Raw genomic sequence first — 26,311 nt, 5'->3', positions numbered from 1 at the left:
TTCCTCCATCACACCAGTGTTATCCTTCATTGCACAGAAGGAAATGCAGCTGAGCCATTCTAACCTACGCACATTTATTAATCAGCATCTTTTCTGTTGCATTTTTTTTGTCTGAGTTGGCATTAAAAATAAATATTTAACCTATGTATGTCAGGAAAGGCGCCAGTGACATAACAAATATTATCTTCCACAGTCATAAGTCTACACTCATTAGCCTGCCTCCCCCACCTCTATACTCTCACAGAGTATGTTTTATCAGTTGGAAATGTGCTAGGCCAGTATCTTGTTCTCTGGAACCAGAGTTTTGTGTCTCTGGGTGACACTGAACAGAATGCCACTATATCAGATGCTACTGTTTCAACACAAAGTTGCCCAAAAGTGGAATTTGGAGGAAGATAGATCTGTTAGACTGCTGTGGAAATGGCCACTCCATCTAATGCAACCATCTAACCTGTGTTTGACAGTTAAACTCACAGAGGTTTAGTCTCCCTCCTTCCGCAGGTTATTGAGAGAATTTAAGCTTCTGAACTTGATCCCTTAAGGCCACATCCAAACTGTGGGACCCTGGAGCACCTGCCAGGGTGTGCTCACAGTCAAGGCGAGCTGCATTGTGGCCACACAGGAGACCCCAGAGCAAATCAATCCCCCCTCATCATCCATCCCCTGGTTTTGCAGTAAGAGAGCTCAGGCAGGTGCAGGGGAGCTGCCCTCCTCTCCTGCAGATCCCACGACCTTGACAACAGGGTATCGGACCTCTAGAGAGAGCCTGCCCACAGGTTAAGCTGAGTTACCCCTAAATTAAATCCCTAGCATTGTGCAACACAGATGTTTAAGAACCCCATCCTGCTTCCTGCCTATAGTTTCTTTTTATCCTAGCATTCCCCCTGGAATTGCACACTGTCACCAATATTTTTTTGTTTTGTTAAATAAGGTTTAAATCAATAGGCCTATTATTCCCTTTGTGCTTGTTCGTTAGACAGTGTGGGAAGTTATGGCACACTAGTGAAATCACAGTCAGAAGCAGATTTGTGTCTGCAGGATTTATCAACATATATAAAACTGACATTCAAAAGTGTATCTAACTCTTTTATTAGGAAAATTTACTTATCTTCTCCCTTCCTCCCACATCCAACAACAACAACAGGGAAGAGGTTTTCTTAGTCAAACAACATTTGACACTCCAAAGTGCAAAATGAGCTTGTGAATGATACTAATTTACCCAACAATCACTGCTCAGGCAGTTTTACTTGCCAAGGAAGTGTGACAAAGAAAATGCAATTGTTCGGGGAATTGTGCAAGCAATAAAATGTTATTTTACTGTACTTAAAGAAAATTAACAAGAGCAGGCATAGAATAGTTACGCTGATGTTTTTAAAATTGCCTAAGTGCAATAAGTGAACAAGGATTGAGGTCGAGAAAAGAAGGACTCTTTAAAGTTGATTACTCTGATGAGCAATTTTGTTCTTCAGCCCATTTGTTTTGGATAAAATGTCTGTATCTGCATCTCTCTATGTTTTGCTTTCCCATATTACAGCGATGATACACTAGCAATTCTCTAGACTCTTTTGCCAGGACGATGTGTTTTGGCAGATGGAAGACATACCAGGGTCCTGCTTTTTAAAATGCATTGTTCAGCTCGACAATGCAGTGGCCAGACTTCAAATATCTGGGGCCCACTGCCTCACTGGAGTTTTCAACACCAAGGCAGGCTTTTTGTTTCCTGACAAAGTGCGTGCAAGGAAAGGAAAATCCAGATGCTGAAGCAGAGCCAGAGAGTGCACCAACCGTGTATCAGTGAGGATGACTGCCTGCCAGGGGCTGAGCCTGTGCCTGCTCCTGTTTAGTTCAACAGGCAAAGCCTCCAATACCACCTGGACATACAGCTGAGCAACCCTCTTCTGTACTTCTATGCCTGTCAATGCTGTTCTGACACTGCCTATTTGTCACCCACCTCTCCTGATACCAGCTAGCCTTTAGATGTCCCAGATGCCCATGTGCTCGCACATGAAACCTGTGATCTACTGGACCAACAGCTGAACCGTATTAATATGAGCGCTTAGATTGGAAGAAATTAATCTTTAATTTAGGTGAAGGAATTTGAGACTGCACCAGGACCTGTTTTTAATGTATAATTTTAATGTATTTTCTCCTTTCCCTTCCCCGCCTCTGATAATGATATAAATATCAAATATCTTCAAAAGTTGGACTGGTCGAAGGATAAGGTTTAAAAGGTAAATCTACTTGCCCACCTTGTCTTCCTTTCCTTCACAGGACATATCCTTAAATCACTTCAGGTGGTCCAGATCAGTGGGTTTATGCTAAGTATTACTGAATTTTCTATTTGCAAAGCCAAAGCAATTCTTCAGCATGTAATAACCAGCCTTTTGTGTAGAAAGCAGCCAGGAGCCATTTTGGTGGGTGAAAGAAATGAAGTGCTTTTGTAACTATGAAGGGCAAAAAAAAGAGACATGACCTCTATGTTCTGGTTTTCCTAAACCTCAAAGGCTGCCTGCTGATTCCAGGTAGCAGCCAGATCTCACAGCCTGGACAAATATATTCTCTTTCAAGTGATTGTCTCTGAGAAAGACCAAAATGCTCCAACTCTTTAATGACATATATATATATATATATATAAAATGTATATATATATATAAAATAGCCCCGTGATAAAGGAGAACTGTCAGGTATTATTTTCCAGGTACTAGCACTTCATACATGGCAGAATGCTAGGCACCTCCTCTCTTTCGGACAAGACAGAGCAGTTAACCTAGTATTCGCAGAAGTGTCTTTACCTCTGCACTCTCTTTGTAGGCCCTCTGATATTGTAGATCTTGGTATAGTCATCTAAAACACACAGCTTGTCGTGGTTTAACTCCAACCAGCAACTAAGCACCACACAGACGCTTCCCCCTCCCCCCTCCCAGTGGGGTGGGGAGGAGGAAAGGAAAAAAGTAAAACTCATGGGTTGAGATAAGAACAGTTTAATAACTAAAGTAAAAATAAAAATACACTACTAACTAAGAATAATAATAATTGTAATGAAAATTACAATTTTTCAATGCAATTGCTCACCACCTGCTGACCAATGCCAGAGCTGCGATCTGCACCTCCCGGCCAACTCCCCCCTGTTTATTTACTGGGCACAACCACACACTATATCCCTGACATGTTTCCTGGCTGCTGAATTCTGTTTTGCCTCATGAATCGCGATCAGCATTCAAGGATTTGCTACTGAGAATACAGAGCTCCTTGGGCTTTGTATTGATTGCACAAGTGCTTCCCTTTCTCAGGGATTTTCCCATCTATCAAAGCCTTCAATTTCTCCCCAAGAAAGAGATGCACATAAAGGTACAATGCAGTTCCTCGGTTCCATTCCCATTACTCTTCATATTGGGAGCCTTTCCTCACCTGGAGCCACACTGGGAAACACCTCTACCCACTAGCCCCAGTAACAGCTCAGCTTCTTTGGAGATGCATCAGAATAGATCCTCTTCTCCTCATTGTAGTGTGTCTTCTCAACCTTTCCTTTGGGATCTGCACTGGGTCTGGCTGTGGTGGAGTTCACAGCAGCCCATATGGTGATGTGCTCCACAGCCATGGCTCAAGGCACTGCACTGAGGTGGCAGTCTCCCCAGGAGTCATGGGTTTGCATCCCACTCCTGAAAGGCATCTCTCTCTTGACCCCTTTTCCCGTGGACCCAGGGTGCAAGGCTGTTGGATCCACACAGTACCAGGCGCCGGTGGGTACCAGTGACAGGGCACCCTAATGCCGTATGGGTATGGGGGGTAGATTGCTGTACTGGACATGCTAGGACTCCAATATGAACCAGAGTCAGAGGCAGCCAAGCGGTATGCCACAACTGACATTTCCCATGTGTTTTTCTCAGTCTTTTTGGCAGCAGAGTGCAGGCCACAGTTTGCTCTTACATGGAGCGTTGTCCAACATGCCTGGAATTGACTGCCCCAGTGGTGGAAGCACAGCCCTACCATTTGTCATGGACTGATACAGACAGAAGTGCAACAGGGTGATGCCCTTGAACATTTGCAATACATCAATGACATCAGTGTGTGGGGCAACACAGTGGAGGAAGCGTTTGAGAAAGCAAAAAGAATAATCCAGGTCTTTCTGAAAGCTGGTTTTGCCATAAAATGAAGCAAGGTCAAAGGGCCTGCACAAGAGATCTGGTTGTTGGAAGTAAAATGGCAAGTTGGACATCACCACACCCCTATGGATATGAACCATAAGATATCAACTGTGTGCCCACCAGCTTACATCAAAGACACACAATCTTCTCTAGGCATTGTAGGTTTCTGGAGAATGCATCTTCTGGGTTACAGTCAGTTTGTGAGCCCTCTCTGTCAAGCAACCCCAAAGAAGAACTATTTTGAGCAGCAATAAGCCTTTGAACACATCAAACAGGAGATAGCTCCTGCAGCAGCTTTTGGGCCTGGACCAGCTTTGAGACAAGTGCTCTACACTGCAGCCGTGGAACATGGTCTCACCTGGAGCCTCTGACAGAAAACACCACGAGAAACACAAAGTCAACTTCTAGGGCTTTGAAGCCAGGGGTATTCAGGATCTGAGGCTCACTACACACCAAATGAAAAAAAAAAAGTTACACTAGCAGCATATGAGGGAGTTCAAGCTGCTTCAGAAGTTGTTGAAGAACAGCTCTTCTTGGCATCTTGACTGCTATACTGCACTGGATGTTCAAAGGGAGGGTTCCCTCTACACATCATGTGACCGATGCTACGTGGAATACATGGGTAGTATTGATCACACAAGGGTCTCAAATGGGGAATCCCAACCACCCAGGAATCCTGGAAGAGATCATGAACTGGACAGAAGGTGGTGATTTTGGAGCATCGCTGAAGAAGGTGACTCATGCCAAAGAGGCACCACCATACAATGGGTTATCTGAAGGTGAAAGGCACCGTGCTCTGTTTACCAACAGATCCTGTCATGTTATAGGAAACCATTGGAAGTGGAAAGCTGTGTGGAGTCCCACATGACAAGTCATCAAAGCTGTCAAAGGAGAAGGTGAGTCAAGTCAGTTTGCAGAAGTGAAAGCCATCCAGCTGGGCTTAGAGAAAAGCGGCCAGTACTCAACACCTATACTGACCCCATGAGCAAAAGCCCTGTAGGGGTGGCAAGGGAAACAGACCAACTGGCAGCACAGAGGTAAACCCATCTGGGCTGGTGGTAAGACATCAGTGCCTGGTTAGAAAACATCACTGTTGTATTGGGTTTGAGTGGCAAGGTTTTGGTAGCGGGGGGGCTACAGGGGTGGCTTCTGTGAGAAGCTGCTAGAAGGTTCCCCTATGTCCAATAGAGCCAATGCCAGCCAGCTCCAAGATGGACCCACCACTGGCCAAGGCCAAGCCCATCAGCAACGGTGGTAGCGCCTCTGGGATAACATATTTAAGAGGGGAAAAAAAATGGCACAATGGCAACTGCAGCTGGAGAAGAGAGGAGTGAGAATATGTGAGAGAAACAACCCCGCAGACACCAAGGTCAGTGAAGAAGGAGGGGGAGGAGGTGCTCCAGGCGCCGGAGCAGAGATTCCCCTGCAGCCCGTGGTGAAGACTGTGGTGAGGCAGGCTGTCCCCCTGCAGCCCATGGAGGTCCACGGTGGAGCAGATATCCACCTGCAGCCCGTGGAGGACCCCACACCGAAGCAGGTGGATGCCCAAAGGAGGCTGTGACCCCGTGAGAAGCCCGCGCTGGAGCAGGTTTGCTGGCAGGACTTATGACCCCGCAGGGGACCCACGCGGGACTGCACCCCGTGGAAGGGACCCATGCTGGAGCAGTTCATGAAGAACTGCAGCCCGTGGGAAGGACTCATGTTGGAGAAGTTTGTGGAGGACTGTCTCCCGTGGGAGGGACCCCACGCTGGAGCAGGGGAAGAGTGTGAGGAGTCCTCCCCCTGAGCAGGAAGGAGTGGCAGAGACAATGTGTGATGAACTGACTGCAGCCCCCATTCCCCGTCCCCCTGTGCCACTGCGGGGGAGGAGGGAGAGAAAATCAGAAGTAAAGTTAAGCCCAGGAAGAAGGGAGGGGTGGGGGGAAGGTGTTTTGAGATTTAGTTTTTATTTCTCATTATCCTACCCTGATTTGATTGGTAATAAATTAAATTAATTTTCCCCAAGTGAAGTCTGTTTTGCCCATGATGGTAATTGGTGAGTGATCTCCCTGTCCTTATCTCGATCCATGAGCCTTTCGTTATATTTTCTCTCTCCTGTTCAGCTGAGGAGGGGGAGTGATAGAGCGGCTTTGGTGGGCACCAAAGCCAGAGTCAACCCACCACAGCTGTGAAGGCACATCATGTGGATGCTTACAAGTCCAAGAACCGCAGCACCGAAGAAAATCAAAACAATGAGTAAATAGACCAGACTGCCAGAATTGAAGTGGCTCCAGTGGACCTGTGCTGGGAACATAATGGTGAGCTATTCATAGCTCAGTGGGCCCATGAAACATTGGGACATCTAGGGAGAGATGCAACATACAGACGGGCTCATGATCGAGATGTGGACCTGACCTTTGATGCCATCACACAGGTCACCCATGAACACAAAACACGTGCCGTGATCAAGTGAGCCATGTGAGTAAAGTCTCCCTGGAATAGAGAGTTGTGGCTGGGTTATCAGTATGGTGAGATGTGGCAAGCTGACTACACTGTATCACTATATCCTAGTTTCGGCTGGGATAGAGTTAATTTTCTTCTTAGTAGCTGGTACAGTGCTGTGCTTTGGATTTAGTGTGAGAATAATGTTGATAACACTCTGATGTTTTAGTTGTTGCTAAGTAGCACTTATCCTAAGGTAAGGACTTTTCAGTTTCCCATGCTCTGCCAGCAAGCAGGTGTGCAAGAAGCTGGGAGGGAGCAGAGCCGGGGCAGCTGACCTGAACTACCCAGAGGGATATTCCATACCATAGAACATCATGCCCAGTATATAAACGGGAGGGAGTTGGCCGGGAGGGGGGATCACGGCTTGGGCATCAGTCAGGGGGTGGTGAGCAATTGCATTGTGCATCACTGTGGTTTTTTTTCCTTTTTTTTCCTCTTTTTTTTTTGTTATGTTCCTTTCACTACTACTACTACTACTACTACTATTATTATTATTATTATTATTATTATTATATGTCATTATTATTATATGTCATTATTATTATTGTTAGTATTATATTTTATTTTAGTTATTAAACTGTTCTTATCTCAACCCACAAGTTTTACCTTTTTTCCCGATTCTCCTCCCCATCCCACTGGGAGCGGGGGAGGAGTGAGGGAGCGGCTGCGTGGTGCTTAGCTGCTGGCTGGGTTTAAACCATGACACACTGCCACAAACCCACTAAGGTAAGCACTATGTGCTCACCATGGTGGACACAAGTACCGGTTGGCTGGAAACATACCCTATAAACCATGCCACTGCCCAAAACACCATCTTGGACCTTAAAAAGCAGGTTCTGTGGCAACACAGTACCCCAGAAAGAATTGAGTCAAACATCAGGACTCACTTCCTCATAGGATAGCAAATAGACAACCTCATAGACTCCTGGGCTGAGAAACACAGCATTGATGGGGTGTATCACATTCCCTGTCACCCACAAGCCTCCAGAAAGATAGTGCACATAGGAAAATGGCTGGGAAAGGTAGTGTGGGTTGTTCCTCCCTTGGGAAAAGGCAAACCCATTCATGGGGTTGTCTTCATTCAAGGACCTGGGTGCACTTGGTGGGTAATGAGGAAGCATGGGAAAATCCAGTGTGTACCTCAAGGAGATTTAACCAGGGGGAAAAATAATGCATGATTTGAACTGTATAGGAAGCACTACAGCAGGAACCACTTGAACCAACAGAGAATGAACCTCACAAGGAACCAGACGAGCGCAGCAGTACCCCAACCCAAGCTGGTCTTAGCGCCCAACAATCCAACTCACTGCTTCTCCTGTCCTGAGCGACCACCTTGACAGATGGGGCCCGAGTCATCAACTGTTCTTATGGACATTTCAGGGGGAGAGGACACAGTTTGGAGGAATAATATCTGTGTGTATGTCAAGGGACAGGGGATAGTGGTTAATGTGGATGTATAAACCTGACTGTTGGATGTAAACACGGTTTAACTATGTGGTGTGAGTTGTTAGTGCTGGTAAGAGGGAACTTTGGGAATGAGAAAGAGACAGAATGGAAAGGAAAAGCAAAGGTATGGGATAGAAGAATGAAATATTGTAATGGAGTGTGGGTTAAGTAGGTAAGTGGAAAGATTTGAGTAGGGTACAGAAATGAAGTAATATATGAATGGGATGGTCAGAGGATACTTGGACATATCAGGTAGGGTGGGACCTAGGTATGATGCGAATGGTATGGAATAAGGGGTGGAGATTGTACTAGGTCTGGCTGGGATGAACTCAACTTTCTTCATAGCAGCTGGTACAGTGCTGTGCTTTGGATTTGTGGTTAAAACAGTGCTGATAACACACCAATGTTTTGGCTATTGCTGAAACAGTTCTCGCACACTGTCAAGGCTTTCTGTCTTCTCCCCCTCCCCCAAAGTGAGTAGGCTGGGAGTGGGCAAGAGACTGGAAGAGGACACAGCTAGGACAGCTGAAATTGACCAAAGGGATATTCCGTACCATATGACGTCATTCTCAGTGATAAAATCTCCGGTAAAAGAGGAGGAAGGGGAGCCATTTGTGGTTATGGTATTTGTCTTCCCAAGCAAACCATTGCATGTGCTGAGGCCCTGCTTTGCTGGAAGTGCCTGGACATCTGCCTGCCGATGGGAAGTAGTGAATGAATCCCTCTTTTTGCTTTGCTTGTGCACTCAGCTTTTCCTTTCCCTGTTAAACTGTCATTATCTCGATCCACAAGTCTTCTGACCTTCCTTCTGTTTTTTCCCTATCCCATGAGACACGGGATTAAGAGATATATCTCAAAGGAGCACTCAAGGAAGATGAATCTGAAGGAGAAAAGCTAAATTAACTCTTCCCCATGATGTTCCTCCTGTAGGAGCTATGGGAGTCACAGACACCAGAGCCCTTCCTCATGGGCATGAGCCCAGGGAACAATCCCAACGCAGAGTGTCATAAACAAACAGAAAGAATCATAAGAAACTGAGAGGATCAGATGGTCTTCACCCAGGGTGAAGGAGCAGAGGCACAACACTGCTAAACTATGAAGTTTGGTAGCTTTTAATCTATGGTTTAGATGGGTGTCTGCAGAGGAGAAATAAAAGGCAGAGAATTGGACCATGATTTCTAAGAGCTACACTGATGGTGACAGGTACCGTGCAGTAAGCCTGGATGACATGGTGAAAAGTAAGATCCAACATGGCTTTTTAGGGAAAGAGATGCTTCAAAAGGCTATTGATGCTCTGTTAAGAGATCAGTGAGCATGTGGAGAGGAGTGACATGGTTATATCGTGTACCTGAATTTCCCAAAAGCTTTTGAAAACTTTGGGCACTAAAAGCTCTTAAAGATATTAAGCTGTCATGGAAGAAGAGAGAGGGAGATCACTAATTAATAATCGTTACTTTAAAAGCTGAGCAGTCAAAAATTGTGACTCGTCAGTTTTTACAGTGGAGGGAGGTTATCCCACAGGGAGTAGGTTTCAGGGCTAGAGCCAGCTCTGTTCACCATATATTCATAAATGAAGTGTAGAAGTCTGTTTTTTACTATTAATGTAATTAATCTCTTTTAGTGAGGTGGCAAATTTTCAGCTGGTAGAAAACTGACCTCAAAGACTTGCAAAAAGTTCTCATGATGCTGAGTGACGGGGTGATAAATGGCAGAAGAGATTCAATGTCAATAAATGCAAAGTAATGCATATGGCAAAATAACAATCCTAACTATACATATGCAATGATGGGCTCTACATTAACAATTCATGAAAGAGGTCTCAGAATAACTCTGGATAATTTCCTGAAATGTCAGCTCAATGTTCAGTAGTCAGAAAGGCAAAAAGATGGTTAGGAATAGGAGGAAGAGAATGAAAACAAGCACAAAACATGACTATGGCATAGCACAAAGCCGCTGTTCACCCACAGCTGTCCCAACCACTCCATCCCAAAATGAATGGGACAGACCCAGGAGAGCCACAGAGCTGTTGAGAGGCACAGACATCGGCCGCATCTTGAAGGAGAACAGGTCTTTGCTTGATGCCTGGGCCATCCCAGCTGAGCTTCTCCTTTCTGCTTCCTGTGACAAAGAAACTCTTCTGCTATGTTCAAAGCAAGGGTAAAATAGTTAAAATGTTAAACTGCAAAGCCATTGCTCGTGTTTTTAGTGCCCTCAGGAGCTATGTTGTAAAAGATAAATCATCCACCAGAAATTTAAGTAATCAAGAGTCACTTTCACTTGGTGAACTTGCTAGTCTCGTTTTGTCCTTCATAATCTTTCATGTTGAGACTGAAGAAAAAAGAGACAAAGATAAGAGAAGTCCTAATATGAATTGCAAGTTAATGGGAGAGGGGGACAAGATAGGAATAACATTTGTATGCTGTATATTTTAGAAACTGTAAGGCCTTTTCTAGTTTTAACTTACATAATGTTTAAATTGTATCCTGTCACCCTTCAAGTACTTCTGAGGTTATCTGCAAGCTATGAGTTAATCTTGTACCTTTACTCTGATGTCCTTCTACTGCAGATAGTTGCAAAATATTAGTGACTGAGTGACAGAAGAAACTTATAACAACATAATCATAATCTGATGTTGCTGATTCTTTGCTGAATAAATATGACAGTAGAATGCAAACTGGAAAGTTGATCTTGAAAAAGAGCTTGGCCAAAGAATAAGCACCTGGACAGTCCATAAAAATTACAAGACATACAACTACATGAGATGGACCAATAAGGAAAATATCTGTTGCTGAGTTCTGTAAGTGCTATTACTGGAGATAGCAGTGTTGGTAGGAATGGCCAAGGTACATACAGAGGAGGGTCATGGAACTGCCTCCATCAACATTTCAGGAAAGTAAAGCCAGAGGCAGAGAGGAAAAGGACTAATACTGTCTCTTCGTTAAATGACAACAGTTTATCTATCCTGTTCACAAATGCATTTCTTTTCCACTTCCTTTCTCCTTTCTGGTCACACCTGAATACCAGCTATTTTGATACTGAAAATAAGAGGATTGTATCAGAAATAGTGTGGCCAGCAGGACTAGGGAAGGGATCGTCCCCCTGTAATCGGCACTGGTGAGGCTGCACCTCGACTACTGTGTTCTGTTTTGGGCCCCTCACTACAAGAAAGACATTGAGGTCCAAAGAAGGGCAAAGAAGCTGGTGAAGGGTCTAGAGAACCAGTCCTGTGAGGAGCAGCTGAGGGAACTGGGGTTGTCTAGCCTGGAGAAAAGGAGGCTCAGGGGAGACCTTATCGCTCTCTACAGCTACCTGAAAGGAGGTTGTAGTGAGGTGAATGTCAGTCTCTTTTCCCAAGTAACAAGCGACAGGACAAGAGGAAACAGCCTCAAGTTGCACCAGGGGAGGTTTAGATTGGACATTAGGAAAAATTTCTTCACCGAAAGGGTTGTCAGGCATTGGAACAGGCTGCCCAGGGAAGTGGTTGAGTCCCCATCCCTGGAGGTATTTAAAAGACGTGTAGATGTGGTGCTTAGGGACATGGTTTAGTGGTGGACTTGGCAGTGTTAGGTTTATGGTTGGACTTGAAGATCTTAAAGGTCTTTTCCAATCTAAATGATTCTATGGTTCTATGATTCTATGACTGAAAACATTTATAATTTCTGCATAACTGTCAGCTTCATTTCTACACATTAATCTTTGTGCATCCGAACAGTCTTTGTGTGCTTAAAATTCAGGTAGCCTGGTACTGCTGCACAATTTCTGTGTTTACCTAGTCCACAGGTTTGCCTAATCCTTCAAGAAAAAAATAAAAACTTGCCTTCTGAAGACTGAGCAAATAACCTACCCTTAAATATGAGAACATTAGCACTGTATTCATTTCCACATGACATTTAAGACTGTAATCCATGCTGTGCAGTGTCTGGGGGATCCTCCTTTCCCAGTGACTCATTTTACTTCCTGCTTGGCCTCTGAATCTAATTGACTCTTCTAGTTAATTTCATTTGGATTGTCATTATGATCATGACATTTAACAAGATTCCTTTTATGTTTAATACATTTAAATAGTAAATTAAAATAAGAGCTAGCCACTACTGACATTTGCAAAATGTAGGCATTTGCAGTTATATTTTCCATGCACTATGAATTCAGATGGTTGGAGAAGAGTTTTTGGCAGGGGGAAAGTAGGTGGGTTTTTTTGGTTCATTTCTTATTTACCTTCTCTCTGTAAAGAACTTACAGGCAGGGCATGAGTCTAAAACTGAGATGACCCACATACAATTTGTTGATCTCATTAATCACTGAGTTAAGTGATTGAATCTATTTGATTGCAATTACAGACTCTCCCTCTCTTTCATTAATCATGGCAATAAGACCCTGATTTTCAAAGGTATGTGGGTGACTAACTTTTTCTGAAATCAGTGGCAAGAGCCTTCTCCTATGTAATTTATCTGAACAACTTTAAGTCATTTTGTTTTCACACAATTCATATATAACCCAACAGACACAGGGTTTTAACTATGGCTTACTGACTCTGCACAGTTCAAGAAATCCAAGGATTTATGCGTGTGTATAGATGAGAGGCTGAAATAGAGAGAGAGAGAATAACTACACAAAACATACGTCCTAAAATTGCTTCCTCTCAGGAATAACATTTTGACTGCTAGATAAATTACACAGTGTTTGCACTTTTGTGGAGCAATTGTGACATCCAGTGGGCATCCCCCTTACTGCAGGGCACCAGTGACGACCAGGACAGCAGGACAGGTCATGGGTCACGAGTGGAAAATACCAAGAAAATCTCCAGAGAAAGAACTTTTCTTTTTTTCTTTTTTCTTTTTTTTTGAACGCTTTCCAAGTATTCCTCCTCAGATACATTTCTAATTATTAGTCTTGCTGATTGCATTAAGTGTTAAACAGTATTTCAAGATCCTAGGATCACAGCACAGAAAGCTGCCTGGCACACTGAGCCCTACAGACAGGTAGTTTTGCCACAGGCTCAGAGTAAAGGGCAGTCAGTGCTGTCCAGAAGCAAATCCAGCACTCACAGAGCTCTCACAGGTGGTCCATGATATTCTAGTCTTCTGTGAGTCGGCTGTAATAGCTGCTGACTTTGTACTGGGTATTTCTCGTCTTTCACTAAACTACTTCAGTGAACTCACCAGCATTGGTGTGAGGGCAAGAAAAAGAGGATTTTGCCTCCTGCTTGGGACAGAGGGTCGCCGTCTCTATGGGAGCAAAGATTTGGAGCATCATGTATCGTCATGAGGAATCCATCATATCTTGTGGCTGGCATTGCTATAGCAGAGGGACAAATTAAACTGGGTGTGGGTGAGCTGATGAATTTAAAGGCCTTTAAACATTAACTTTTCTTCTTCTGTAATTTGCAGCACCATTTAACATGTGAACATGTCTGCCCATCTGCAGCTGCTGCTACATCCATCACTTCCTATTCTTTTCCTGTCCAAAAGCTCACAGTTGCTATGCCTGTGTTATGCCACCTATTCAGCAGCACACAGGTGTCTGCAGTCTGCTGGCCATTCTGCGACAGATTCTTCCTTGGAGAGAAAGATGGCCATCTCACTCCTCAGTTTTTGCATTATTATTTGGGTCAGGGTCAGGTCTGCAGCAAAGCACCAGGCTCAGCTTGAGCCCGCCACCCTCTGAGCCTGACTGACTCCCTTTGAAGTGACTAAGACTGTGCTGGGTAAAGTTATCACTTACATAGTCATCATCTGGTTTCAGCTTTAATGCTGAAGGCAAAAGGACTGGGCACGCCTCTCAGATACATCTCAAAAGAAATTCCCGGGCTCAATCCAGCTGACTACTCAGGGGTGGATTTGACTCATTTTTCTGCCATCTGGCAGACATCCAGTTTGACTGCACTGTACTGGTTCCCTTTCAGAAGGTTATATCTTCCCAACCAGTCTTAGGCACTTCCTTAAAAATCTTATAGCTTAAATCCTGAAGAAACTGCTGGGTCCGCCAGGGAGAAGTTGGTAGGAGGACAAACCTGCATACTGGATGCTGCTTAATTCGGAGGATGGGCAAGTCTTAAAGGGGAAAGGAACAGTGACTTAGCAGAGGCAGAAGGTGTGAAGCCCATTCATTTCTCCTGACTCGCTCCATTTCACCATTTCACATGGCCAGCAGTGGAAGCCCAAAGGCCACGCAAGTAGCCACCAATACACCCTGCACACATAGCCGCCACCGCACCACAGCCCAGAGACACACGCACTCGCTCACACACACGCTTTGTGCATAAGGAGAATGATAGTGCTAACTAAAACATAAATTCAGGGTTGTCATTTCATTAGTAACTAAGCAGCAATGGCAAGAGACACCATCCCTCCTCTCGATTCACACCGTATTAAATGACTGTGCACCTTTCCAGCGCACAGCATTACTCTAAAGCCTTTAGAAGAAAATGAGAGTAACCTTTTCTTCAGCCTGCCAAGGGACTATGTAACCTTGTAATTATCCGGCTTTAGATAGAGGAGATACATTGTAATTGTGTACAAAAGAGGTCACAGGTTTATGCATCCTCTGACAGACTGCGGGAAGAAAACTATGGCAAAACCTCTCCAGCAGACCTTTTTAATTTATTTTCCCCAAGTGCATTAAATTTTAATGTCATCTTTCTGACCCATATGTTAGCATATTTATGAACATGTGATTAACTGGTACCACGGCGGAAAGCCCGAAGTGTCAAAGATTGTTTGGTTTTAATTGATTTTGGCTCTCTTTCTAAAAAATCAATATTGCACAAAGAAAAACAGATTACAGAGTTGAGAAGGAAGTCAAACTTAGATGAACTCAAATCAGTGACTGACGTTCAATAAAACCAGAGCGTGGTTAAAAACCTATCAATCATCAGCTGCCCTGTCAGTAAAGCAAAGCTGTTATTTTTGTTTTACAGACCCATCTATGGAGCAAGATGTACAGCACAAACACGAAGCAAAAAAGGTGTCTTCCCTGCCCCTTGGAGCAGACACCAGAGTAACACAACAGAGAGACCACATTTATGCGGTGAGTGGGACCATTCTAGATAAAATATCTGCTGTGTTAGCCCCACCAAGTTTTGGTAGGTACCCAGGCATGTGGGAGTGTTAGAGGGAGCTGGAGACATGTACTGTGGTGGCCTGTGATGACTCGTGAGAAGTCGCTGTCTCTCGCAGGCTCCCCACCTTCAGAGTAAGTTTCTGTTGGCATACCAAGGAGCAATGCACTGTAAGCTCACAATTTAACCTCTGGCTGCACCACAGGTGAAACATGCTTTGGTGATTCCCTTCCAGTCCACAGCGAAGACTTGTCTTACCTGTTAAGATAGGGTATTTCTTATTCCCCAGGAAAGAAGCAAGTCCTTCCTTTGCTAAGTGTGCCGCTTGTAACTGCACAGTAAAAACACTTCTTCAGGATACCTGCTGAAATGGCCCTGCCTGAGACTACATCCCAAGAGCATCCTCCTCTCATCCTATAGGGACCTGGGGAGAGGAAAGAAGACTCTCAGTCTTCCTACTGAAGAAGTTTGAACACTCATAACTACAGACAGATTCACAGGGCCACACAAAAGGGGAGCAAGGGGAACCCAGTGGTTAAAGCTCCTATTAATTGTGAGTTTGTATGAAGCAACCACTGCTTAAAATAACCAGGCAGGCATCAGAAGAGGTTCTCCCAGTGCTTAACTATACTTATATGAAAGGACTTTACTGAGAGAACCTCCTCATCTATCCACTGGACAATTTTTAACAAAAAACATATCATTTAAGGACAGAGATGTGACCACTGACAAAGCAAAGTGATCTAGAGGCATCATAGTGACTCCAAGTTTTAAGAAGGTGTCTAGTTGAGAATAGGAGCCACCCTTAAATTAGGTCTAAATTCTTCTGCCACACAAGAAGGTGCATCAGAGGTTCAGTTGGTCCATATGAGACCAACAAGTGCTTGCAACAATGTAAGGCTAAGGACCAACTCCAAACCATTTGAAGGGTAAAGTAGACTTCACTCGTTCACTCTTGTAAGTGCTGTGTGGGAAACGGGCCTCCTCTGCACTCGTGTAAGCTGTTCTAGGCATTATTCTTAGTGGATACTGACAGCAAGGGAGAAATAGCTGAAGAACACTTAGAAGGCTGTTAAATGTGTGACTGGAGCACCAAGCAACCTCGGCCAGAAAAGACATGGCCCAGGCAGGCACAGATGAGAATCCAGACCACGAACGCTTGTGTAGGGACAGAGTTTCAAGACAAATCCCCCCCTGCTCTCGGTGCAAGTCCCACATGTTGGACAACTAAGGTGCCACTATCCTTCTCCAGTCCTGTTTTAAACTGTCTCATGCCACCTATGCAATTGATGTATGTCTTGAAAAGAGGTTCTAGAAATTACTTCGTTCAGTCACTTGTACTGGCTAACTAAGGCCTAAAGGAGATATTTCGTTTAAGTTAACAGTCTGTTAGTAAGAGCTACAAAAAAATTTTGAACATTAATTCTTTTGCTTTTTCTAGAACTCAGAGACTGAGATGCTGACACTTCAGTATTTGTCATCAGCTTAAATTAGGATGAAAATCTGGAGTTCTAGTTTTGCCTCTAACAAACAGAAATGTATTCCCTGTGTTAACTGTGGGGGAACATCCCTCCCCATCCTCCTCCTCCCTCCATCCGCTTCCTCCCCAGCCCTGCCCCATTCACCTCTTCCCAGGTGGGAAACACCAGGGGCCAGGCACTGCCCACTGCTCTCCATTTGCTGCCCTGCAACTCACATGAACACAGAAAGAATACGTTCTTAATATACTTTCCTTTAATTTACCTTTGTAGGTATGTTTAAGTTACCTTTAAACAGATCAAAGTGGCCACGGAGCTTAGTAAACTTGTTAGAAGTCAAAGTCTTCACAAGCAGCCTCTGGATGCTTGCAGCGTGGGACCGCTTCACCCCCTCCCGCTTCTGAAGCTGGAGAATAGCTTCAGCTCCTGTGGGGTAACTGGGCAAATTGGGTGAGATGATAAACTTTGGGGGCTACGGGGAGAGAGGGAGGGCTGGACTAAAAAGAAAAGCCAGGCAAGGGCAGAAAAATCCCCTGTGGAGAAAAAAAATCTAATCATATGACATGGACCAGGCTTGCCATGTCGCTCTCTTTTCTCCTCCCCCCGGAACGATTTCTCTAAGAGCTGGGTTTTCAATCACCTTTTTTTATGTGCCTACAGCAACATTTTCCTGCTGGGAAAGGTGAGAGAGCAAAATTTGCTAAACAACATATACACAACTGCCTTTCAGGTAAATGACCCCTATATAAATCATTAGGAACAAAACAGCAGCTTCTTTCCCCTCCTTTTCTACTCTCTCAAAAAAAACCCAAAACCCTCAACATTAAATTCAGTGGGTGTGCTTCTTCCTTCCTGTAAAGGCTATAAAGGCCTTTCTGCCATGTTTGCTTCGTGTGTGGTGGGGAGACCGGACAGCTACGGAGAGGTGAACGTGTCCTGCCATTTGCCTCCAGGGAGGACAGGCTAGGGGATTTTAAACAACATGTAAAAGGCATCTTTGCTTGCTTTTAAAATCTCCTGTATATCCTCCTACTCTTGACTGCCCAGCTGCCTCTCCTAAGATCCAGAGGTCAATTAGGGTTTAAACACACTTGAAGACATTCTGGTATGCCCCCGTGCTCTGACTCTTGTGTTCTGATTTTGTGGGCAGAAGCACCTTGCTGCTTTGCAAGGTCTGTGCAGCGGGCGTTACCGGATGTTCCTCAGCCGGCATCAGCCATTTCCCACAGCGATCTCAGAGATTTAGAGAAGCAAAACAGACCTCACATTTCCAACTCCAAAGCACCCTTGGTCAAGGGGTAAACATCTGATCTCCATGTTATTTGGGGAGTGTGAATGCAGCACACAATAAAGAGCCTTCTCAGGAAAGTCCGGTGAGAAAGCGTAAGTGCTGGTAAGAGCCTAGCACAAAGGAAAAGGAATGAGTGGGGAAGACGGTCCAAATTTCCCTTTGTGCCTAATCACTAATCAGAAGAAAATTTCTCCAGCACAATTTTCTCAGTGGTTAAAATAAACAAGATGGAGAAGGGTAAGTGATCATGATATAGAGAGGCAAAAAATGCGTTATAGCTCAGATTGGCCTGGTTTTCAGCAAGAGAATTGGCTTCGCTTCTGCCCCCAAAACAATTTGGTTGTTTCAGGGGAGACAATTTTGCATTCCATTATCCTCCTGAGCTGGGGAAAAAAATGTGAAATTAATGCCTGAAAACGGAAGGTCTCACGCAGGGCATTTGAGGGAGTGGGAAGATGAAGGGCAGGAGAAACAGGGCAACATTGTACTGCAGCTGGGTCTCAGCCAAACTTCGCTGCTTGTTACTTTTTTCAGAGCCTCAGGGAGTTTGCTTTTCTGGCTTTATTGCCTAAACTGAATTGTAAAAAATAAATTCTTTAAAGTTTTATCTCCTCCTTTAATACTATTCACTCTGAAGTCTCTTACCCACATATAAATTCTTCATTTTTTTCCATGAGATCTTCTTTTTAAAAATAAACAGACTGTATGTGAAAGGTGGTTTTGCTTTTGACTTTAAGTCTTTAAAACACAAACCAAGTCTGCTAAGGTCTTCTCTGTTAAAATATGGAAAGGGTTTCTACTTTTTTCCAACAATTTAATAAAAGTTTCTCTACCCTGCTGGGTGCATTTGGAAGTAAAAAGAAATTATATAGAATATGTTATTGATCATTCCTGGTGGAACACCAACAATGATAAATCATATGGAACTGTACAGTTCATTAGACATTGACAGGGTGAGGTACAGCCCTTCTGGAGCATGTGCTGCAGACAGCAAGTAGATGCATTATAAAATAGCCTCTTTTTTATTTAACTCTTCAGAGGCCCCTAAAACTCAAAAGAATTGCTTTCAGAAAAGTTTCACTTTCTTCTAGCTTGAACAGGCACTTGTGATACATACACTGAAGACTAGGGGAAGCTTTGCTTATGCAGGGAATCCACTAGAAAGCAAAGCGCTCACTTTTCTGGAAAAACTGAATTGCCCTGTATCTGCCAGGATCATTCCCTTCCCATTTAAAGCCCATCTATACCAAAGCGTTCAAAGAAACAATAGTGCAGTTTAGAAATTCAGAATCTGATGCTAGCTTTGAAAACGGAAAGTCACTGTTGGCTGTGATTATTTATACATCTAATGATGCCGTTGTCAGCATTACTGATGTCGTTCACCAGTAATTGTTACTTGCTTTTCCTGCCACTACACAAATAGTAGAAGCAGGCACAGGCTCACATACATCAGTGCAGCATGTGACGCCCACAAATGGATTAATCAGCTCTCATTAGTTGCTAGGTAACAGTGCCTTGACCTTAGTGGCTCTTTAGCCAAGGAGGGATCGGGATGTGGGGATGCTTCACATGTGTGCTGCGTGGCCAGACGCACATTGTCACCACATCTGCCACTGGGCAAGCTGCGCAGCTCGTCCCCCTGCGAGTTGTGCTACGCTGCTAAATAAATTAGAAAAGGAGATGACTGTTCACATCATGGCATTTTTTACAATTTCTTTCGACACATCTTGCACTCCTCTGCATCAGAGTCAGTGCAACGCAGGCATGACCCAGTAGGGCCGCTGCAAGGCTCCAGGAGCAGTAGGGTCACTCTTTCTTGGTTTTCCAATTTACGAGTTATTCTGGTTCCACCATATCTAGTATTACCTGGTTTTAATTACACAGTTGCCGTTACTGATTTGTACCACACAGCCCTTCAAGATCCCAACCAGCACTGTAGAGATCATAAATATAGATGAAAAATGGTCTCTGCTCTGACACATTTACACCACAAACAGATGGAAGATGTAAAACGTGAAAGGAATGAAGTGAGATCCCCATTTTACTTGGGTCAAGAGCAGGCAGTGAGGCACAAGGAAATGAAGAGACTTGTGAGGAATCTTAGGCTGAGCTGTAGTAAAGCCAAGAACTCAGTTTCTGCTTCATTACTTTGCTGTAGTCCAGAGGGAATATTCATGGTCACCATCTCCTGACCCAGAAGCTGCTTTTTCACACAGCGGCCTTTACATGCATTGCATGTAGTCTTTGGAGTAGGACCTCCAGATAGAGTAATGGGCTAAGAACAATGGAATGGACTCTGTTTATTTTAGTAAAAACCACAAAAATTCTTGGGTAAATCAGTTGTTTGACTCAGGATTAAAGCCCAATCTGCTATATTAAAAAGATACAGCTCTCTATACTTCCATGAGTTTTATTAGAATGAATAAAGACATTAAAATTCAGCAAATGGATAACCACATCTAAAAGTACTGCTCTGCTGTTTTTTTTAAATTAAACAGACTTTAATTCAATAGTGACATCAAGATGTCGTTAAAATTGCATCAGGAAATTAATGGAGGAACATTAATAATAGGTTAAACCACCAATTAGTCAAATCACCAAATTAATGCAGCAGGAGATTGAATCATGAGATTAAAATAACAAAGAATCTTTACCTACCAATTCTTCAGACTGAAGGGAAGGAGCATGTTTGCTTTAGCTTAAACCCACAACTAGAAGATTTTGCCCAAGGCAATAAAAGTAATTAATTTGGTCTTAAGGAGTTACAGAAATCAAATTGTGGTTTGAGTGATGACTTAGTTAACTCAGGAGTTTTCCTTAAAGCTCACCACTGTCATGATGACAAATATTTCCTTTTACTACCCACATTCTCAAGATGTAGATTTACCAGCTTATTTAAAAGGAGAAAGTTTGATGAAAGTAAATAAACAATTTAAATCTTGTGTCCCTTTTGCTAACCCAGGAAAATACCTCAGTGAAGTATACCATGCTAAATCCAAGATTTGTTTTTGAACACCTTCCTTACATGCACTTTACAGAGAGGTACACAAGGACAGTCAACCCATGCCCTGGCACATGAAAGACACATTTCTTTTGAAACCAGTATAGAAAAGGAAGAGAAAAAAAAGAGAAAACACGATGGGTTGAAACTATCCTGTTTTCTGATATGCACCAAGGGGAAACACAGCTCACAGATATGGCTTGCAGTTAAAAGGACCTAAAGAAGAAACATTTGGGCCTGATACTTCATCAGAGAGGATCTTTTCGGACAGCAGGAGTCCAGTCAAACTGCTGGCTGCTCAGGGTCTTCACCGGCTCCCTCCTGCTCTACCTCCACAAGTGTCGTGGATGCCCCTGCACGTGCCTCTGCCAGCCCAAAAGACACTGTGGGCCTTGTGCTTTGTCACCCTCCTTGTCACTGTGCCACCCTCCGTATGCTAGGGACAGCCCACTGGCTGCAAAGAGCACAGCTCAACCTGGCTGAATGTGAACAGGCTTCAGTCCACGGTCCACCACAAAATGCCTGTCCAAGGCGCCTGCTGTCTGGAAATATCTGCCCTTGCAGTTCCAAGCAATAAGTTTCCCAGATCACAAACTCAGAGGGTACTCCCCTGATTCTTCTCTCGGGTAGCAGCAAGGAAATGCCGTATGGCACCAGCGTCTGGTAACCAGCCTACGTGTGTCACATGAGCGGCTGGGGCCCTGGCGGCATTCCTGAAATGGCATAACTTGTCCAAGAGAGTTCATCACGTCGTTCCTCAGCCCACAAAATAAGGGAACTGGAAAACGTGACCATATCTGTGCAAATGGTTATATCTGGCTTCTAGTGACTTCCACAAAGAAGTGAAAGCATCTTTGATGTAAATACCAGATGAAGGTTTCTGAAGAGCAAGTTTCACCAAACCTTGCCAGGAGACCACTAGGTAAACTGAAGTATTTGTTAAACTGTTTTCTCAGAACAGCCATTTCTGTAGCGCACCCACCATCTGCAGCAGTCATACAGAGTTTCAAAAGGTATTACGAGGATAATTTCTGATCCATCGTTTTCATATAACTCATTTTGATTTTCCTTTTTTCTACAGGCAGGATCACTTGATGGGTCTTCCTGTTTCTATTTTGCAAACTGCCGGAGGTTTTTAATCACCATCAGTACGAACCACAATTGCTCTAGAAAGAAGGAAGCTTCCAGGGTGGGTTTGTTTGTTTTCTTTCTTTAAGTCAGATATGCCTTGGATCTTGGTAATACGTGGGCAAGTGATCAAATGAATTAATAGAAAACAAATACTCCATTGCTGTACAGAACTGTTTACTAATGGGATTTTTAAAATACTGGAAGACTTTACCTCAATGGACAAAGATAAGACTAAACAGATTTGATTTAGAGAAGGGAGTTAGAGAAAAACAGAAGGAGAAAGGTTTAAATCTTTTTAGTGTACTTAAAAATAAGGATAAAAGTCTAGTTCATTATCTCCTTAATATAAAAGTCTGGGAAAACAAGAAGCTAGATTGGGGAAATTAAATCCAGCTAGCTCTCTTTTTTGTTTTTTAAGATGCCCTAACAATAATGCAGCAGGGTGAAAAGATCAGGACCACTTTATACACATTGTGCTAATTACTGCAAGTACTTAAAGTTGTAATTAGCTTATTATACTGCAGAGAACCTAACATGGCATGTCTTTCAAAAAAAATTTCTCTCCAGATCATTAGTGGGAAAGCTAACAACATCTGCTTCAAATAAAATCAACCAATTAGCGCAGGCAACTTCGCATAGTTTGCAATCAGAGAATTATATTGTGCCAAGTGCTAATTTCAATGTGAATTCTATCTCCTTCTTATATCCCACGCTTATCTGCCAGCACAGCTGGTGTTTAACACCACTGACTTCAGTGAAGTCTCCAAAAACTTATGTTAATTTGAAGTAACCTAATCAGAAGTGTGCAATACAGACTGGGCTTGATCTCAGCTTAATTAAAACTGACCTTGTCATTTCACTGCATATAAAACACCAGAATCTCACCATTTATCACTCAGCTATGATAAATATGCAGCTTATGTGAGAATCAAGGAAGACAAGGTCCATACCAAAGGAGCTATTTTCAGATATCAAAGCTTGATTTTAACATACTGTAAAATGCCACTCGCCTGTAGCTGCCAGCAAATAATTCAAATAGTTCAGAAAACCCAAAATAATCTGCAAAACCTCCTTCCAAAATTCCCAACAGGACACGATTGCCAGACTTTCCTTTTGGTTCACTATCAGAATCACACATCAAAAGCTGGCTATTGTCACTGACAGTAGATGTGAAAGACAGCTTGCTTTTTAAAATGAAGTTTGTCCTTGTTCAGTTTTGATGTTACAGTTTCCCAAGCAGATGTGGTGAAAAAGATGAAAATGAAACCAAAGGTTTTTGCAGAGCACTCAACATAGCAAAGCATAGCAATCAGAAACCAACTTGTAAAGTAATTTCTTTATAGCACTTTATGTTTTAAGTCAAATAATGACAATTTAATGTACTTGAGTGCGTTTATCAGTTACACTTGCCGTCAGGTGGACATGGTTGCCAGGGTCGAGCTTTAGACATCCAGTATTATGTTTCCTGTGGAGTTAACACTGGGGAGTAAGTTTGCAATGTGTGTTTTGATTCACTCTCTGAAGGACTCTTCCCCTCATCCCTCACCCATCAGATGCCTGATGTTACTTTACTCCCCCGGGATCCCCGCAGCAGATCCCTGCAGTGATGCATCCATGAGCCCCACATCAGAACCTGCACGCAAGCATAACTACAGGGGCAACTCCTAGCATAGACTTAGCTTATACCAGCAAAAAAGCTAACCCACTTTGCCACTCTGGCTGATATTGACTCATGTAGCAGAAAAAGTACTAATGGAAGCACTTTTGCTGTCAGGGTAACTGCATCTGTGCTGGGGAGACACATGACAGCTTGCCTCAGTGGAACAGTAGTGACCAGCCATGCGTGCAGGCGTAGCCTACTGCAAATGCAAGGTAAATTACACTAATTCAAATCTTTCACCGAGACTGCAGGCGATATAGCTGACCTCGTGCTTACTGAGGGCAAAAGTAAGCACAGCCAACTCCCAAAGCTCAGCTGAGAGTCATTTGATCCAGTGTAGACGTCTTCAGTGTGTGCTGGAGACATCCAGAGGAGCAAGGTGCTCACTGCAGGGAGTGGAGAGGAGGGGGCACAACCAAAGCACCATTGATCTTAAAGCAGAGACCTAAAATGAGCAGATAAACTGAACTCCAAAAATGCCTTCAGTAGGTAGGTGGAGCTCAATGTGACTGACTTATATATGTCCGTCCATGTTGCAGATGGCAAGGTGAGGTGAGATGCACCCAGGCCTTATGCTTGAGCAACTTGTCTTGCCTGCCCCCAGCAACATAAAGCAGTTGCCAGAAACAAACAGACAAACAAACAAACCAACCAACCCCCCCCTTACTCCTAACTTCTATGGCTCTAGCATGAAGCTTTCCAGTTAGATCTGGTCTAGTTTTCTAATTACTGTGGTTCAGTCTCACCTGTTAATAAACTGCTCCCCCCATACCATGATCTTGTAGTTGAACTCAACTACAATTTCCTGCTTAGCAGTTCATGTACTTGCAGGAGGTTACAGATAGTCTTTTCTGGTGGTAGGTATTCAGCTTCTCATTTCAGGTGGGCTTTTTTTGACTTTGCAGCATGCTCAGAATCAGCCTTTTCTCCTCCTCTCTCACATCATGTTGCTTTTGAAGTTGCTGGTTTAGCATTGAAAAAGGCAAGCAGCCTAAGTGACTATGCAGGAAGGATAGGGACTGTGTGAACAACCTTGCCATATGCAGCAACAGGAATAAATAATGAATAATAATCATGACCAAAGATACTGTGCTTCCTTTTGGCAGCATCACAACATTTCCTTCTCATCCTTCTATGTCCAAGCCCCTGTGAGTCTGTATGCATACTAATGCAAATGTATATTTGTGTCTGAATATATGTACACATAGGAAACAGGTATAATTCTATTACAGCATGTATCTGTTCTTATACATGTAAATTTATCATCCCAGGTATTCAATCGATAATAAAAGCTCCCTCTAGAACAATGACTCACACAAAGCAATTGAAAATATATCCAACAGCTCTTTTGAGTGAGGCTGCATATTACACAGACAAGTCAAATAGGTAACAGTTTATGACAAAACATAAATTAAATTGATCATCATGGACTCATTGTTAGGACTGGATCACTTAGAGAATAAAGCCAAGAACAATTCCTTCCCAAGTTAGACTTCACTGAATACTGTAGGTGGCAAGATAAAAGCAGAGAACCCTGGAAACCTACTTCTAATAAAGACTCTGTAAATACTCTCACAAGTTAAAGAAGTGATAAAAGAAGCTCTAAAAGTTACTTAATATGGCATACTGCAATATCAAAGCTACATCCTAGTCAAGGCTTTTTATGAGGTCTGCCTAGTACAAGCCTTGTATGAAAGGGCTGGGAAGCTCAATGCTCCCAGATTTAGCAATTTTTTAAGAAAGCCTTATTGATTAGAAAATGTTCTGAGGGGCTTGTTTGATCTTAATTATGATTTAGTAGATGCCTTCTTCTTCCTGTACACTACACAGTAATGGGTTTGAGCTAGAGAAGCCCAAAGGTGTTTGGCATCATTTACCTCCCTGCGTGGGACCATACAAAACATAGTCCCACTCCTAGCCCAGAGGCAGTTGTTCAAAACTGAAGTAAAATGGCTGTGATTGGGTAAGACAATAGTTTTAGAGTAAAATAAAAATAATTTGGCTCAAACCAACACCTCAGCCCATAATCAGGGGCAAAAATTTATTGTTTCAAAGCTTTTTATAGACTGCTAATTATTATTGTTTATTCATTACTTTTTAAGAAATGGCTACATCGTTGGTTTGCAGGAAGAGTGCACATCTAGGCAAGGTTGTACTGTCAGCCAGGAAACCACAATAAGGGTGAGAGAAGCTTAAGAATTGGCACGGATAAAGCATGAAGAGATGAATGGGAGAAATAAAAAAGAAAATGTTTATGAAGGAAGTTAGAGTGGAGCAATGAGGGAAAGGGAAGCAGGAAGGGAGTGGCAGGAAATAGAAGTGGAGATGGAAGGAGATGAGGGGGACAATAATTTACTATTCAGGCAAAAAAAAGTTAAGGTAATTCTCATGGTTCAAAGAGCAGAGAATTAGCAAAATTAACAGTTTTTTAAAAAAAAAAAAACACACCTACAGCTTTACCAATAACCTTCCCACCTCATCCACAGTTATGACCTGTACCTCATCGAGACTCTTGTACACAGCAGAAAATCTGTTAACAGAAAGTCAAGTAAATTTTGCATTTTTCTTTTTAAATGTAATTGCCTCACACAAAGACTCAGCCATCATCCAGTTGCTGG

Source organism: Gymnogyps californianus, chromosome 1 (assembly GCF_018139145.2).
Source record: "Gymnogyps californianus isolate 813 chromosome 1, ASM1813914v2, whole genome shotgun sequence".
Taxonomy (NCBI): domain Eukaryota; kingdom Metazoa; phylum Chordata; class Aves; order Accipitriformes; family Cathartidae; genus Gymnogyps; species Gymnogyps californianus.
The sequence above is the reverse complement of the archived record's forward strand: the minus strand, read 5'-3'. Positions refer to the sequence as shown.